This window comes from Callorhinus ursinus, unplaced genomic scaffold (assembly GCF_003265705.2).
Source record: "Callorhinus ursinus isolate GAN/ISIS: 27379988/994484 unplaced genomic scaffold, GSC_fseal_2.0 scaffold8, whole genome shotgun sequence".
Lineage (NCBI taxonomy): Eukaryota > Metazoa > Chordata > Mammalia > Carnivora > Otariidae > Callorhinus > Callorhinus ursinus.
Genome location: NW_027397070.1, coordinates 61,097,900 through 61,115,732, shown reverse-complemented (window position 1 = coordinate 61,115,732; position 17,833 = coordinate 61,097,900). Strand labels below are relative to the sequence as shown.

The 17,833-nt window shown below is 51.6% G+C and overlaps 1 protein-coding gene across 3 annotated transcripts in view; it reads left to right on the top strand.

Moving 5' to 3' along the window:
• CCDC88C (coiled-coil domain containing 88C) overlaps nt 1–17,833 on the top strand; it is a 125,604-nt gene that overhangs the window by 12,590 nt on the left and 95,181 nt on the right. The gene's annotated exons all lie outside the window — the stretch shown is intronic.

Below are 17,833 nucleotides of genomic sequence, written 5' to 3'. Positions count from 1 at the left end.
TCCTGAAATCGGGACCCTCAGGTGGATGTGGGGACCCACCTGCAGAACTACCCTGAAGTGAGAAATTTGCGGAGTTTCTCGGAGCTGCTTCCCTTCCGGATCATGTGCCAGAACAGTCTGTTTTCCTTCTCTGGGCTGGAGTTCTCATCTGTCTAGAAGAGGATGCGCCCTCATGGGCCTCAGATTCCACAGTCACACGATGGCCAGTACCAGCCAAGATTTACAGGTCACTTCCAGGAAGCTTTGTTCCTCGAACTTGGCTCTTCTGAGCTCTGGTCTCTAACCATGGTCAGAAGGCCAGGACCAACCCAGAATGTCATTTTTTTTTTTTTAAGATTTTATTTATTAGAGCATGAACAGTGGGGAGGGGTAGAGAGAGAAGGAGAAGCAGGTTCCCTGCTGAGCAGGGAGTCCAACGTGGGGCTCGATCTCAGGACCCTGAGATCATGACCTGAGCCCAAAGCAGACGCTTAACCAACTGAGCCACCGAGGCACCCCGAATATTGTTCTTTACCTCAGAAGAAATAGCAGAATGAAGAGTCTGGGGTTGCTTTATTTTCTGTAGTCTTTTTTTCTTTATTGCTTTGAAAAATTAAAGTAGTACAGATGTTTCTAATGAACAGTTGTGTATCTTAAAAATAAATATGAACACGTGAATATAGTTCATATCTGCTTGAGGCTTTTTTATCCCCTTAAATAAAATTTCTCCTATCAAAGTCCCCAGGATGCCTCCAATGTGTCCAGTTATCCTTCCTTTCTTCCCTGGAGATAATCCTCATTGTTAATTTTGTGGGTATCCAGTTCACATTTTTATACTCTTGCTCCATGTATATATACCTTTTCCCTACTCAGCATGTTTTTGAGATCTGTCCATTTTTGGTGGTGGTTGTATTGGATAAGCATGGGCTGACTAGTTAAAATTAGAATTAGCTGTAGAAATATGTGCGCATAGTTTGAGAAATGAAAGCCTTCTAAAGTAAGAAGAGAAGGAAACGTACATTTGATATTGTTGGTAGGAACATGGAAAACTCACATAGCTTTGTCTCATTCATTGTGGTCAGTAGGGTTCAGTTAAAGTGAAGCCTCCGTAGGTGGATGTGACCTGCTTTCATGGATAGGAATGGTGTTCAGGGGAACTTACAACAGTCCACACAGGCCATTTCTACAGTAGCAGGGGAATTTGCTTTATGACGAGTACAGTGTATCCCGTTTGCAGGGGAGAGCTTTCGCCACTGTGTTTTTTGTTTGTTTGTTTTGTTTTTTAAGATTTGCTTATTTTAGAGCGAGGGCATGAGCAGAGGAGGAGGGGTAGGGGGAGGAGAGAGAGAAGCAGACTCCCCACTCAGCTCGGAGCCGGAAGCTGGATTCCGATGCTGGACTCTGGACACGGTGGTTGATCTCATGACCCTGAGATCACGACCTGAGCTGAAATCAAGAGTCGGACACTTAGTTGACTGAGCCCCCCAGGTGACCCTCCATTTTTGGTTTTATAGAGGAGGGCTGTGAGGTTCCCCAGGAGGAAGATGGATATTCTTGATTTTGTAGCTTATATTTGTAGTCTGAGGGACGTAAAAAGTAGTATCTCTTATTATAAAAATATTTTCTGATTGCAGATGGGGAGAAATAAGGAAAATTAAATTCACCCATTTTCTTACCACTTAAAGATGCCATTGTTAACATTCTGGTATTTAGGCCTTCCATCTTTGTGTCTGTGTGTGCACGGGTTTCAAAGTGTGGATCACCTTGTCTATATTATGTGTAACCTGCTTTCTTATTTACTGTGTGGTGAGCATTGTCCCATGTCATTAAATGTTCCTTCATAATAGGAATTTTAGTGTCTGCATGGCATGCCCATCATGTGGCTCTACCCTTATGGTTGATACTGAGTTACTTGTGTCTCAGAATCATAAACACTGCCACCGTGAACATACGTGGTACTTCACCCTTCCACCAAATGTTTTCATTTCCTTGGGATAAACGCCTGATATAGAATTCCCGGGTCAAAGGGCATGAATACTCTGAGGACTTCTGTTCCTCGCTGCCAGGGTGGCCTTTCTTGCCAACTCGCCCATTCCTGCCCTTCGTGCATCGTGTTAAGGTACGCCGTGTTCTTTATTGCTGTTGAATGCATGATGAATATTTTGGTGTCTCTGCCATGTGGATGAAGGTCTGAGGTTTTTACTCTATGCCTGGGTGAGTTTCCTTGCGTTGGGAGTACTGTCAGAGGCTGGTTTGGCGTCTCCAGCAGGACACCCGGTGATGGTGGTGCGCGGTGGCGGCACGGTGGTGAGGCTGGGTGGTCTTCATCAGAGAGGCCCCTGTGTCCTGTCCCCAGGTCAGCAGTGGGAGCTCTTTTTCTGCTGTGAACTTGACCCGGGAACTTTGCTGCTGCCCCGTGCCTGGGAGCTGTCTGTGTACAGTTCCAGTGGGAACCTTCCAGATTATGTTGGGAAATGAGCCCGAGAGGGACGGTGGTCTTCGTGGACCCCTCCTTTCCTCTTTCCTTCTTCTCACTTCCTGGCCCTCATTGTCTCTAGGGTAGTGATGACATGGGGGATGAGGAAGCTCTGGGAGCCCAGAGAGGTGGGTGTCCCTTGCCAGGGGCTGCCTGGTTCTTTTCTCTTTCTTGATCTTAAGGTCCTTCTCCGTGTCTGAGATGCCCACATCTGGTGGTGTGGGAGAGAGGCCAGGTAAACCAGCCGCTGTAACACTTGGGTGATCAGAGCCCAAGAAGGGGTGAAGCTCATGGGGAGCTTTCTGGAGTGGGTGACACTTGCCCTGAGTCTTGGAGGATTGGCAGGGAGCTAGACTGGCAGAAAATGGGGTTCATGGGAGGATATCCATGGGAGGCACCTGCAAAGCTGTAGAGACATAAAATAGCCTGAGGGCTGATTAGGTCACTTCAAGGTGGCTAGAGGTTGGGTGTCTTTTGTGGGTGGTGATGGGTGACGCAGGAAGATGATGAGGTGCCAGGGCCGGGAGGGGGCAGTGGATGGCATGCTGATGAATTCAGACTTCATCCTGAAGGACTGCGGAGTCTTTGGGAGAATTTTTAAAAGGGAAAGTTGAACAAAGGAAATGCCACCATATCAAGAATGGATTGGTGTCAGGAGGGAGTTGGGGAGTCAGGGCAGATCATGGAGGCCTGGACCAAGGCAGGGCAGAAGGGATGAGTTCTGAGAGATACCCATGGGGTATTGCCCACGCGGGGCTATGGACAGCAGCTTGCTAGGTGCCCCACCTAGAGCAAGCATCTGAGGGGAGGGTAAATATTTTCCCAGGCCTCGGACCTCTGAGGTCTGCAGGAGATCTGCCCCCACTCCCACCAGGGCCTCGGGGTTCAGGACCTGCCCCATGGGGCTGAGTGGCAGTGGCTCTGGGTCAGCTGGGGGGGGTGCTGCAGGAAGGTGGCAGCTTTCAGGGCCGCTAGAATTCCCCTTTTCTACACTAAACAGAAGGCATTTGCTCCTGACCTATGACTCTCCCTGTCCTGCTGACCAGGGATGTAGCAAACAGGGCTGAGGACACCTGGTCATGTGCTTCATCACCCCAGACCTTTCCGGAGGCAGGTTTTGCTTTTGCAAAATGGGAGACCAAGTGTCAGATGGACTTGATTCCTTTGTCTTTTCTCCTTTTCGTTTTTAGAAGAAATGTCAAGGCATATTGAATAGTAAGCAGGGACTTTGAAATTCAGCTTTTTGCCCCTGTCAGAAGCTTGAGAGAAGGTACCAGTGCCTCCTGGGAGCCGGGCTTAGGCACTATGGGCAAGAAGTTGCTGTCTCCATTTTACAGATTAGGAAGGTGAGGCTCATCAAGTAAGATCTAGAAACAGACCAAGAGAACTGCAGGTTTCCTAGGGTGAAACGTCTTTCTGAAAATCTGGCTTTCTGCAATCCATCATGTAGGGAGATAGCTTGGCGTTGGCAGAACCACTGTTCTGTGAAGGCGGGCGGGGCCCCCAGGATTTGCACGGACACCAGGGTGAGGGGGTTCCTGAGCCAGAAGCCTCGTGTTGTGGGCCAGGCTAGGAGTGCTGCTTCCTGAGGGTCTCCTGCTTGGGCTCCCCCTTGTTAAAAGCTAGATTTCACACCAGCCGGGAGCCCCAGAGCCCCAGCAGAAGGGACCAGATTGCTTCAGGCACCTTCTGAAGTCAGCACTTCTGGGGTTGGGCCGTGGGTGGGATTCAGGGACCAGCTGGCCTCAGGCTGCACCCCCAGAGCAGCAGGAAGCAGAGAACCAGGGCTAATTGCAGAGGGTGGGGAGGGGTGAAAGGTGGGTCTGATGTAATTAGTGGAGCTGGAACTTGGCCAGGCCATGGAGGCTGAAGGCAAGGAGGAGAGAGAGAGAGAGAGAGAGAGAGAGAGAGAGAGAGAGAGACAGAGACAGAGGAGGTGAGGAGAATATGTGTCAACACCATCTTTCTGGTGTCCCGTGGGCTCCCCCCTCTTGACCTTGAGTCCAGACCTTGAATCGTTGGGGCTTTCCCTCCTGGCCCTGAGCTGCCACGCTCTCCTTCCCTCCGAGGGACCGTGGGCTGCCACCTGGCTTGTGCACAGCACTGAGCCCACATGCCCCGTATAGGATTGGCCCACTCAGACCTTTGCATCTGCAAATCCAAACTTTGTCCTGGCTCCTCTCCTTCCTCTGAATGGCACTTCTTGCCAGAATCCTGGTCTCTCACCATGGATTTACTTCTCTATGCCTTTTGTTCAAGGTTTCTCATAGTTTGGGGCCATGCCTTTAAGAAGTGTCATTTTTCCAGCCTGGCACAGAAGAGACCCAGGGGTGGAAGTTGGAGGGGGGGGGTCATACCCCCCACCCCCATAGAACAAGTGGTCTGAATTTGTGCTTCCAACAAAATACTAGCTGAACCACGACTGTGAAGCGCTCAGATGCTGAGGGTGGGCTGGGGAGCTTTTAGAGGGAGTGAACTGGCCTCCTTTTCAGTTAGCTCTTGTCGGTCACACATTCAGAACTGGGCTGTGAGTGTTCAGGGGCGTGGGAATCCAACACTGCTGGGTGAATGAAGGTAGAAACGTATTTTGCTGTACACTAGACACCAGAGAGGTGTAGGAAGTGGGAAGAGGTTCCCATTCCTTTTGTGACGAGGAAGAGGGAAATGGATTTCTTGCTTTTAGAAAAAAAAAAAAGTCTCTCCCTTGCCTTGGGTTTTGGTGTTCAGTGCCAAGATCAGCATGTTGGATGCTACAACTACTTTGTTGGAAGGAGTCTCCCAGGAACTTGCCTGGGCAGGCTTCGCCCCTCCATAGAGCCGCCTGCGTGGCTCACCTCCAGGGTTAATAACAGTTTTTGTTATTCAGCTGTTCTTTCTGGAACGGCGGGGTTTTTCTTGCAACTGCGCTGTAGCATTCAGGGCCTTGGTTCTTTCCTTTTATGATCTTATTTGAGTCATTTTTCTGGTTTTGAGGAAAAAGACTAAGGAGGATGAGGAAGTGCTTGTCTGAAATCGGTGGGTTCACCAAGGATGGTAGCGGTGTTGAAGAGGCCCCCGATTCGGAGTTTGTGGTGATATTTTGAGGGCAGATGGAGGTTTCAGAAGGCCTGCCAGCTACACCCCGCAAGGGTGCCATTGACTCAGGATTAGGTTTCTCAACAGGTTAAAGGGGGGAGGGGAGGGGGTCTAAATAGAGGGCTGCGCTCGGGCGCCTGGGTGGCTCAGTTGGTTAAGCGACTGCCTTCGGCTCAGGTCATGATCCTGGAGTCCCGGGATCGAGTCCCACAACGGGCTCCCTGCCCAGCAGGGAGTCTGCTTCTCCCTCTGAGGGAGTCTGCTTCTCCCTCTGACGCTCTTCCCTCTCGTGCTCTCTATCTCTCATTCTCTCTCAAATAAATAAATAAAATCTTTAAAAATAAATAAATAAATAAATAGAGGGCTGCGCTCTGAGGGAAGAGATGGGGCACGGTGCGGCCTTGGAGGGGGGAAACCTCCCGTTGCTCTGTCCACCCGGAAAAGAGGCAGGGCTGAAAAAGAACAAGGTCTCCTTCACCGGGGGTCTCAGAACTGCCATCCAGGGAGCACAGATCCCAGAGTAACCAGAAGTCTCCCCCTGTGTGGGGAAAGCAAGGGGCTTTTATGAGAAAGAAGGGGGAATTGCATGATGTAGATTGGGGAGAGAAGAGGAAAAAAACGGCTAACTGGGGGCTGACTGGCTGAGCTGCTTCTGATTACTGTCTCATTGATTATTTTATCGATGCACCGAACAGAAGTGTCCTGGGTATGTGTTAATGAACCTTACTGACCTCCTGTGGTACAAGTGTCAGTTGGCCTGTTGAAATGTTACGAGCAATTGCCTGTAGAACTCTCTTGCCTCTCTGGCCCAGGTCAAGAGTTCATGCGTTGGAAAGGAAAATGGAGCTTGCAAATGGGATCTCTTCTGTCCAGAAATTGTATACAGTTCCGTCCACACTTCACTGGCCGCCATCCGATGGGTGATGGTGTTGGCTGTGGAGGGGGAGGGGTCAGGTTTGCTTTCTCACCTGTGGGGATGTGGTTAGACGCTGCTGCCTCATAAATGTGGATGTGCGAGCTCAGGGGCGGGGGTGGTGGGGGTTGTGAAAGCCAGGAAGTCCAGGAAGGTGAAGCCAGAGGGGGAAGAACAAGATGGAAGCGTGGGGAGTGGGGGTGGAGGGCAGAAATAAGGGCAAGCCCCACTGCTTTGTCACATTGGGTCACTGAATTCTTGCAGGCGTCTAGAGACTCGTGCATCACTGTTACTACCGTTGTGACTTAGGGTGCATCGTTTAACTTCACCTATAAAATACGGGTGACACCATATTACAGGTTGTTGTGATGCGTCACATGAAATAATGCCAAGTTTCTTGAGGCCGTGAGCGTTAATAGCGGTAGCCCCTAGGCTGACTTTGCAGTCGGTCTGTATCCTGCAGCTGCAAGGGCTAGGCACAGAGAGCCAGCAAGGAGCGCCCCTGCAGGCCTGTCTGCAGAGGCAGGAGGTAGAGGCGTGGGTTTCTTGGAGCTCACCGCTCACATTTGTGACCTTGGGGAGCTTCATCTCCTGAGAGTCTTTCTTAGATGAGGGTAGTAATAGTGTCTGCCTTAAGGACCGTGAGGGGGCGCTGAATGAGGGCCTTGTGCAGGTACCACGAGGGTATGATGCCCACCAGTCGGGCAGCGGGGGTCGTGAGCAGATCTGCCTCTCTGGGCGTGCTTCATTGGTTTATTAGTGGGTGGATTGAGAAAGGGCCCTTCCCTGGGGTCCACTGTGATGTGTTTGGATCAGTCCAGGAAGCATGCACATATGTGCTTGACTTGCCCTACACATTTTTCTCCTCTATGATCTTTTTTAAGTTTACTGTGTGCTTACGGCGCACTCAGCGTCTTAGACCCATTATCTCACGATTGTATCTGCCACCAGCAGTGAAGTATCTTAAAAGTAGGCACAGCATCTTTGCGTCTCACCATACCAGCGAGGAAACGGGTCTACCAGTAGTGTGTAGTAGAGATAAGACACAACACTACAGAACCCATGACTCTGGAGTAATTCAGAAAATCAGTCAGACCTGGCATTCGGGCGACTCGTTATTGTACGGGGCCTGGACCCCGGGTCCTGTCTCTAGGCTAGAATGGCCCTACAAAGTTGTAGACAGTGTGACTGGAGGACAGGGCCTTGCTTTATTTGTTCTGTGTCCCTTGAGTGCCTGACATGTATCGGGGACTTAGGACCTGATGGTTGAGGAGATCAGAGATGCGGTGGGGCGGGGTGAGCTGGGGTGGCTGGAGCCTTTGAATCCCGCTCTTCCAGGGGTCCCCTGCTGCTTTCACGCCAACCTGTAGGCTTTTCATGTGGTGTTCCGCTTTGTTGATGGAGATGCCATATGTCAGGTACTGGGGAGGCTCAGTCCCTGGGGGGTGGAAATTACGTTGATTGTTTTCAACTTTGTCTAGCCAGCGTGGCTCCCCTGAGCTTTGTAGTGTTTAGGCTTAATGACTTTAAAACTTTAAAAATGAATGCCTCCTTTCTAAACCACAGCAACCAAACAGGCTGCTACTCCTGCTGGCTCCCCTTTACAGTGTGGAATTGTGGCTGCTTCAGTTATCAGAAACTCTGAAGCCAGTTCGGCACTTCTGGTGCTAAGTTGGTCTTCTGGATGCTTCTCCCCCCCCTTCCCCCTTTACAGTGAGAATTTGTGATGTTGGAATTTTATAGACTAGAGCTTACAAAATTGGACTTTTCAGACGGAAACTAAGTTGGAGCTGTGGATGTCCCAAGGTTGAGATGCCAAAACAAAGAAGAGCTGGTGGTTTCTGATAAGTCCAGGCTCTTCTTCAGCTGCCTGGGGCAGTTAATTCTGAATGGCTTGCCCACACTGTCTGAGGAAAGCACATGGGGACGGAGGTGTAGGTCACCTGGGAGGAAGAGGTGCTCAGATCTGACCTGCTTCACCCATCGTCACCTGTCACTACCCTGTTTTTTTCCTTTGGGAGGTAAACTCTGAGGCTGCCTTTACCTTGTCTGCCCCTGGCCCCTATCCTGGGGAGGCCTCTGGACAGTGTCTTCCCCACTGTTGTACAGACAGCAGGCAGTGGGGTCTCTCCCCCCCTGGGGCAAGCCATCTGACCCCCTCAGAGCCATTTCCTCCTTCGTCTGAGGGGGACAGCTGCCCTTGACTCCCTGGGTCAGAGAGAGAGCGCCAGGATGCAGAATGCCCAGCGTGGCACCTCCTGCAGAGCTGGAGGCTGGTGCGGGCAGACTGGACCTGTTACCAGGCTGTAAGTGCTGACTTTGCCCCCTCCGAGTCCCCACCCCCTCCCCCTACACCGCTGCGTCTTGTCTTGGCACTTTCTCCCATTGGAACACCTTCCCTTGGTCCACCTCTGTGAACCTGTGTTTAATTATTTTCCTGATCCCCATTTCAGCTCCCGCCTGCTTTCTCTGGGTCCTGCCCCAGCTTGCAGGTTTTTCCCAGGGCAGGAACTGGCAGCCTTTGTCCTCCCAGGGACTAGAGGGTTAATAAATGCTGGCTGATGGGCCACCCTACTACTTGGTGTGATCCCAAGAGCTGTGTCTGGAAGAAGCAGCTTGGGGCCAGGCTGAGAACTGCCCCAGGCAAGCTTACATGACAGGCAGGACTCCACTGTTCCTGCTGTAGCACGTTCCCTGCATTGAGACTCTGGGTCTTTATTGACCCTGGGACTCAAAAGGTGGCATGCATTGATTTCTAAAGGCAAAGTCACTTTGAGGAGCCCTTTAGCAGGCTTTTTAAACAAAGTAATGGGAATTGTCACCAGCAGAACCTTCTTCTTTTCCCTTTGAAAGTATCCTCCTCTGGTTCTGACTGAGGTTTCCCTCCTTGCTCTTGGGAGGTCAAGGTCAGGACATGGGAGTTCCATGTTCATAACTACCCTCCACCTCCAAAGGGTATTGGGTTGGGGGGGCGGGCACATGATGGAAAGGGGGTGATCCAGTGCCAAAGTTATAGGTCATTTACGTCCCCGGTGTGTTTGAGCTCCTAGGCACAGTCTCTGGAAGGGAGAGCTTGAACCACCGGGGATAACCAGGTTGGCTGGAACATGGTCAACTGGGAACAGCTCTTATGGTGGTCCTGGTGGTGGGTGCCACGCTGAGAGTTCTCAGAGGGCTGGGAGCAGCCAGATGGAGTTGGGAAGTGAATTCATGATATAACTTTGAAATTGGAGTGTATGTTCAGATTTGGATGGGAAGAGTTTAGAACGTGTAAGCAGTAACTACCAAAACAGAATATGTTCAGGAAAATTGAACTTTTAGTCTTTGAGTAGGCTATCTGATTTTAGAAATCATCTTTGGCTTAAAAAGTGAGGAACAACACCCACGCTCATAGAAGCATTATCCATAAAAGCCAGGGGGTAGAAGTAACCCGCGTGTCCATCTGTGGGTGGATGGATAACAAAATACATATATGCAATGGAATATTAACCTTAAAAAGGGAATTCTGATACATCCCACAGCATGATGAACCTAGATGACATGGTGCTCCTGAAGTAAGCCAGTCACAGAGATACAAATGCTGCATGACCCCCACTTCTGTAAGGGACCTGGAGCAGTCAGATTCATGGAGATGGAAAGCAGAATGGTGGTTGCCGGGGGCTGGGGAACAGGGTGGAGGGAATGGGGAGTTACATTGGCCGATGGGATAGAGGTTGACTTTGCAAGATGAAGAGAATTCTGGAGGTTGGTATAATTGTGAATGTGCTTAACGCTACTAAACTCTACACTTGAAATCAGTTAAGATGGCAAATGTGAATGTGTATTTTATGTGGTTTTATGTTGTGTGTTCTACCATAGTTTTACCAAAAAAAAAAAAAAAAAGACTGAACTCATACCCTTTCCTTGTGGAGGCCCCAGGTCCCTCTACCTTCTGGTTCAGACTGGGGGCCCGTGACCCAGGGACAGGAAGTAGGATGTTTCCACTCCTTTCTCTGGGCTTTGGAAGAGTCCCTGTGTGGTTTTGGATTTATTTGTTTTTAACTCCTTTGGGCTCTGGGAATCCCCGTAGTAGAATGAGACCGGCTGTGGCTTTTTTTTTTTTTTTTTAAAGATTTTATTTATTTGAGACAGCAGGAGAGGGAACACAAGCAGGGGGAGTGGGAGAGGGAGAAGCATTGACTCGGGGCTCGATCCCAGGACTCTGGGATCATGACCTGAGCCGAAGGCAGACGTTTAATGACTGAGCCACCTGGACACCCCTGGCTGTTGGCTTCTTTGCATATGATGCCTAGAAGTTGGCTTCAGTGACACTTTTTAGGAGGATGCTGCAGGGGTAGTGTGGGCTTGCTAGGGTCTGGCAGTGCGGATTTGACACAGCCAGTTAGAGAATCAAGAGGTTGGACTACGGCATGCTCCCAGGAAACCTATGTATCACAGTCCCAAGGATTTCTGCAGTGGGAGGGGGCCTTATTTAGAATTGACACCTGTGAGATGCCTGCATTTAGCACAGAGCTCGAGGCATGCTTTGGGTGTTGCACCGAGTTAGATGGGTCCCCACCCTCTCTAACACGGTAATGAAGTGGAGATACTGAAAGCATAAATTAAGAGAAGGTTAGAAGGTTTTTGTGGAACATGTGGCTATGTCCCAGACACTGGTCTCAAATATTTTCTGAAGGAATGAAGAGAGCATCTAATAAGAATGTCCGTGATGTTGATCATCAAGGGCTTGAAACCCCAGCCCCGGCTTAAGAGCGACGTGTGTCTGTCCCACCTAGGTGGCTGGCTAACCATGTGTGGCTAGTGGAGCAGGGTCAATCAGCATTTCTTTTATTTCCCTTTCCTTTTTCCTCCATCTTTTCTTGGTTTTTTTTTTCTTTTCTTGTTTGTTTTAAAAGAATAACCTTTTCACCTGGAGTCAGCATAGGGGTTTTTCCACATCAAAGCAATGAATCTGAAGATACTCCTGTGGATGATGGGATTGTCCTAGAAGATGAGGACTTTCTAGAAGCTCTTGCTTAAATCAAACCAGGCTTAAATTGTCAGACACAAAAGCATCCCTTTCCCCTTGAAGTCTTTTGGGTCTAGGTCAGTGACCTCAGCTTTGAATTTGGGATCACATCTATCTAGAAGAGCAGGCCATGACTCACGCGCCCCTCCCCCTGCCGGAGAAGTAGTCCGTGACCTCCCCCCAAACCTTCCTCACGGGGAGGGTGAAGAGGGAGCTGGTCACCGAGGTAACGGCACACAGCCCCTCCTGTTCCCATTTCAGTGTCTGGACTTGGAGAGTGGATGGAGCTGTTTTTCCTCCCAGCCCTCTCCTCCCCCCACAACCTAGCCCTACATTGACCTATAAAGGCCCCACTGCACTTGGCTGTTGCTGCCACAGCCTTAATATGAACTAATTGGACCCTCCTCCAGGTGGAGGACAGGCATGCTCCCTGCGTTCCTCAGTCGGTCCTGGATCTGTGGTGGCCTGACATCCAGACTAATATCCTGCCTTGGGTTGGTGAACAATTGCCGGGGGAGAGGTCCTTTTCCATCTGGAAATGAGCTTTTTCCGAACCCTCCTCCCTCCTGCTCTTCCCCCTCCACGAAGGAGATCTTGGCCTGCTCTACAGAACCAGGTATCTGGATGCTTCCTTTTCTGCCGCCTTTTGTTACCACATAACAGGGTGGTAATCAGAATAAAACTTCACATAAAAAGAGAGAAGGCAGATGTCTCCCCACCATCCTGCCATCTCAGCACGTTAAAGTGGTTTGTAGTTCACTGACCCTCCCAGCCTGTGGCTCTTCCCTGGGAAGGGAATCTCTGGCTTTCGCGGGGACAGCTGGGGGTTATTAATACCCAAGGAAGTGCTTCACACAGGCCCCAAAGGGGAGGAGTGAGCATCTCTCTCCCCAAGCATGCTTCTGGGGCGCAGCCCACTGTGAGAACAGATCTCGGTCTTTATTTGGTTGAAACGTCATGTGTTAGAATATTTCGAGCCTTTTTTAGTCCTTTTCTCTGCTGCCCAAGTGGCTGACAGCTTGCCATGTGTATTTCTTGTTTACAGATCGGTTTGAGAGCTTTCTGTGAGCTGCTGAGTTATGGCCTGAGCTGCAGACACACGCACTGTCTGCTCTGAGCGGTTGCTGTAACTTGGGTCGCGCAGGAACGGCTGAAGTCCTCGGCCAGGATCTAGAGTCACGATGGCAGAGTGCGACAGACACCTGAGCCTGGGGTGTCTCTGGGGCTGGTGCCACCTGGTACCTGCCCAGACCCCAGAGTTCAGGCAGCCCAAGGATGTAGAAGCAGCGTCAAAGCTCTGGAAAGCCGTGCTGAGGCTTTTACCTGGGAAAGGGGGTCGGGGTGGGGGGAATGGAAAAGTGGGAGAAGGGCTTGGCTGTGGCCACACGGTGAGTCAGTAGCCGAGCTGGAAGTCAGCCCTTCTCCGTGACATGACCGACCTCTGCTCATACGTTGATTGGGACTCGCTTACCACCCCGATCCCCTCTCTTGCTGGTCAGAGGCACGGCTGGGACATGCCTGGGGCCTGCTAAGTGTTCCTCGGTGATGATCAGGCTCAGGAGACTGTAACAGGGGGGTGTTTCAAAATAAGCCCCGACGGGGTGTGGCTGGTAGTGTGAAAGCCAGAAGGGAAATGAGGAGTGGCCCAGTGCGGTGTTCTCACTCCGGAATACCCGAAGCTCCTAAAATGCAGCATGTGGACCCTCCCACCCCAAAGTGAGAGATTTGGCTTTTAGCTGGTCGGGGTGGGCTTGGGTATTAATAATGTTTAAAAGCTCTCTCCGATGCTTCTAATCAGATGATTGTGATGAGCAGCCAGCCTGAGAACCACTTGTTCTGTTCAGCCTGCTCCTTGTTTAGCCAAGTGGGGAAACAGAAGCCCAGGGCCGTGGAGTGGTTTTCTTCTGTCCCTTCAGCGATTTGGAGGCAGTGGACAGCTGAGTCCAGGACCCGACGCCTGGCTCCTCTGTCTGCCCCCTCCTTGCCTTGTTTCCCGGTCAGGCATCAACCGGCAGATCTTCATGAGGCTGCGGAAAGTTGCCCGGGTGGCTGGCATGCTTGCGTACTTCTTGTAGACAGATCGACCTGAGAACGCCTGAGTTTGCTTCTTGGGGCCTTTTCCTAGCCTAACAAGACAGGGCAAGATGGCTCAGGTCTTTGAGTTTGCATCTGGCTTTGGAACTTCTGGGGCAGGGGTGGGGGGGGACAGAAAGCGCTCATATGCATGGGGCAGCTGTCAGTGCTGTCCCAGAGTGCTTTTGTCTAGAGTGGGGTTCTTACAGTGCATGCGGCTCAGGAGCCTTGGCCTGAGCGGGTTTCTGGGAGAGGACACAGTGGAGCCATAAACATCACCAAGCCTGTTGGCCAGGCCCGCAGGGTGCAGGCTCCTCTACCGAGTCTTCCCAGCACAGCAGCGCGCTTCGGAAAGCACCAGAGCTATTAAAGCAGGGACCAGGCATAGCCTCCAGGGGCTTACCTTATCAACACAGGCCCTTTGAACCAGAACTGGCTTGTCCTTGTGCCCCTAAAGATAAGGCTGGAAAACACATGCCGTTGGTGGAGACCTTGGAGGTTGTCCTTAGGCAAATGTATTGCTCCTGTTTGGGTATAATTATCTTGTTTTAAGCTTTAACCATCCGGAGGGGTTACTCCAGAGTGTCAGATGCTCTACGCCCATTTTGCTCCTTCTCCGATGGAAGGCTTTTGCAGAAAACTCCGGGTGCTTGTTGCCCCTAGTCTCACTACTCTGCTTCAGGCTGGCTGCCTCTCAGAAAACCCTCCCTCTGCTGAGTGCCTGCTGTGTGCGCACCACTCTCCATGGCACCCCTGAGAGGGTCTGCGGCAATGTGGGAAGTGAGGGGCCCAGTGGTACAGCAACATAACTAGACGGAGGCAGCACCTTCACCAGGTTCAGAGCCCAAACTACCCGATGGCAGATTTCACGAACAAGTTCAATGATCTTTGTATAAATTTTTGTTTCCAGCCCCGTGGTTCATTTTCTTTCCCAGCATGTGTCCTCGTGTTAGAGGCCGCCCATTTTGACGTGAATGGTTGCACCAAAAGCTGATGTCACCTTGGGCTTGTCACTCTTACTTCTTTGTGCCTCAGTTTTTCTCGTTTGTAAAATGGGAATAGTAAGGTTGGGCTGAGGATAAATAAGTCAATATATTGAAGAGGGCCTGGCACTTAGTACCTAAGTGTTGGTAGTCACTGTCATGATTGCGTCTGAGAGTAGAGGAGGCCCAGGCCAGCCCATTGCATCGGGTTCTGGCTGCTCTCCCTGGCGGGGGTGGGGGGGTCATAGGTAGCTTTAAGGCCCCTGAGCTGGTCTAGGGGCCTACACTGGCCCTCTGGGTCCCTCGGGTCGTCCTAGCACTGGGTGTGAGGAGAAAGGGTGCCTAGGGAATTGGGGAGGATCTCCTCTGGTCTGAACAGTCCTGCCCCCCCCCATTTTGTGGGCATCGTAGGAAGCAGGCTGTGTGGGCAGAAAACAGATTGGCCCCTAGAACGGAAACTGTCAGCCACCAGAGCAGCGAGGAATCAGGATGTGACCATGATGAGGATGTGTGCACGCATGTGCAAATATACACAGATCCTGTTGGTTCTGGCCTGAGTCGGCTGGCTGCATTTACGTTAATTATAGGTTCATCATAGGAGAGAGAAAGAGAACACTCAGTCATCAGAGGATCTATAAAAAGTGTGTGGTGAATGGTTCAGGGATTATCATCCCCATTTTACAGGTGAGGAGATGAGGCTTTGGCTTCATTTCCATTGCCAAGTGGCTTACTCAGGGTCACAAGCAGCTCGTGGGTGTCAGACCTGAAACTGGAAACCAGGCCTTTCTGCTCCCAATGCAGTGTTCTCTGCTTCTCAGCTTCTCTGCTGTGCGGCCTCTGAAGTAAAAACGCACGTGGGATTTTCTAGGCGATGGGAAAGGCGGGCAGAGATGTGCCACAAGCAACAAGCCTTGTACCCCATGACAAAAATGGACTTGTAAAGCCCCAGAATAGGGGCACCTGCGGGTTGAGTTGGTTAAGCCTTTGACTCTTGATTCTGGCTCAGGTCATGATCTCAGAGTCGTGAAATTGAGCCCCGGCATGGGGCTCCACACTCACTGTGCAGTCGGCTTCAGATTCTCTCTCCTCCTCCTCCCTCTGCCCCTCCCCAGCTCATGCACACATACTCCCCCCCCACCCCTAAATAAATAAAATTTAAAAAACTAAAACCCCCCTGAATATCCAGACCCTTGGGCATACCCTGCACTTCCCAGGAAGGACACCAGCTTCTGGCTTCAAAGCCATCTACCAGCTGGTGACCTGAAGCCTGTCTCCAAGCCCAGGTTTCCTGGGGGCCATGGAGGGAAGGAACCCCCCCTCACCACCACAGTGGGCCAGCAGAGTTGCAAGACACGTGGCACCTTGCAGGTTCCTGCCCTTTGGCTCCCTTTCTCCTTTGAGACTGCAGGTGGCTCCAAGCTTCATGATGCATGCCTAGAGCCTGCTGCCTGTCGGAACCGGAACCTGAGGTGGTCTGGGCCATGGGTCTGACGGGGAGGGGGTGCTGGGGAGGGTAGCCATGGGGGGCATTGCTGGTGTTAAAGTTCCCTGTTTCAGCAGGACAAGAGAACACTGCATATGGCAGAGATGGGAAAAAGTGTGTTGGGACTCTGGTTGGATGACATTTGTTGGTAGGCTGCTTGTTTTCCCAGTTTGTTAGAAGTATCCAGAGTCCTGTAGATAAAACAAACGCTGGCCAACAATGCTTTGGAGTTCTGATGCTCTGGAGTCTTGGAGACCCTTGAACCTTAATCTCAAAGCAGTACCAGCTTGGAGCACATGCTTCTGGTGGACTTTTTCTGTCAGAAAGGGAGAATTTGTGGGTGCCGGTCTTAACCATGTGGTTCATTAGGAAAGGCTCTGGGGATCTAAGTGCTCATATTGCAGTGCTTCATGGGGAGAAGTTACTTTGTTTTTTGTGTTTTTTAAAGATTTTATTATCACAGAGGTGGGGGAGGGAGAGGGAGAAGCAGACTCCCCACTGAGCAGAGAGCCTGACCCAGGACCCTGGGATCATGATCTAAGCCGAAGGCAAACGCAACCAACTGCGAGCCACCCAGGTGCCCCAGGGAGATGTTACCTTGAAAGAAAACAAAGGAAAAGTTTATCTTTGGAGATGCTGCGTGGATGGTGACCTCAGAGCCACCCCTGTGCTGTGGGTTTGAGGCCTCACCGGATGCAGCCGTGTGTCCCCCTGGGGGGTGACCGAGGGTGCAGTGGGCCTGGATCCACATGGCCTGTGACCAGGGAGGAAGGGAAGTGAGGATTTCAGAGCCCACCCAGATGAGCCCGATTCACCAGCTGGCTGGTGGTGCCACCCGAAGTACAGGAGTGTGTGGTGGCTGGGGATGTAGTGGGGGGTGGAGGAGTAGTGGGCTGCCCTATCCTGTGCCCACGCCTAGCTCACAGCCCAGTAGTGGGAGTCAGGTCTTTCCTCCTGCGAGTATTTAGAGGATCCCCATGGCTTGGATTTTGATGCCTTGATTCTCTCACCTTGGGCTTCCTGGAGGCACGAGAGCACCACGGTCCCCAGCTGTGGCGCTCTCTGAATGTCTCCCCAGGATGCACCAGTGCGCCGGGGTCTGCAGCTGTGGCTTTCCAGAAGGCCTTCCCTCACACGGGCTGCCGCCCTGGTCTTCATAATGGAAACGGAGGATGCTGCCATTCTGCAGGCTTCATGGTGTCGCCTGTTACTGTTACTGTCTCCCCGGGAGAAAAACGATCTCCTGTAGTTTGAGGTGATCACGTTTCGGGGGTACCTTCTCTCCACGGGTGGCCCCCGTTCCCTGTCCTAGCACGCAGCTGACATTAAAGTGGTTCATGACCCGCGGGAGCGCTTGTGTCTTTTCCCAGCGCTTCATTTCTCCCCAAGAACGGCGCTGTTCCCAGGGGTGTCTGGTTTCCCACTGCCATTCACCAAGTGCGGCCTTTAAGCGGCAGAAACTAGTTTTGCAGCGTAAACTGATACTTCCGTGGGGATTCTTTCGAAGAAGGATGGGGCAGCTTAATTTACTGGAGGACCTTTGAGGAGGCCAGATGACCCTGGCTCCTGGCCTTTTCCCCCACCCCCTTTTTCTCCAGCTCCTTAACACTTGAGTGCACGCGCAGAATGAGGGAGGGCCTTGCCTCTCCTGGGCATTGTGGGGGGGAAGGGCTCCATCATCATGGCCAGTCTTGCCTGGGGCCCTTCACTGTGAGGACCCCCCCCACTGGAGCAAGGCCAGCCTGGGCTTTAAACAGACCCCTTGGGAGGATGAGCCTTTCCGTCCACCTGACTGTTCCAAGCCGGTGAGGAGAAGGGGGCTCCTGCAGGCAGCTGTGGGCTT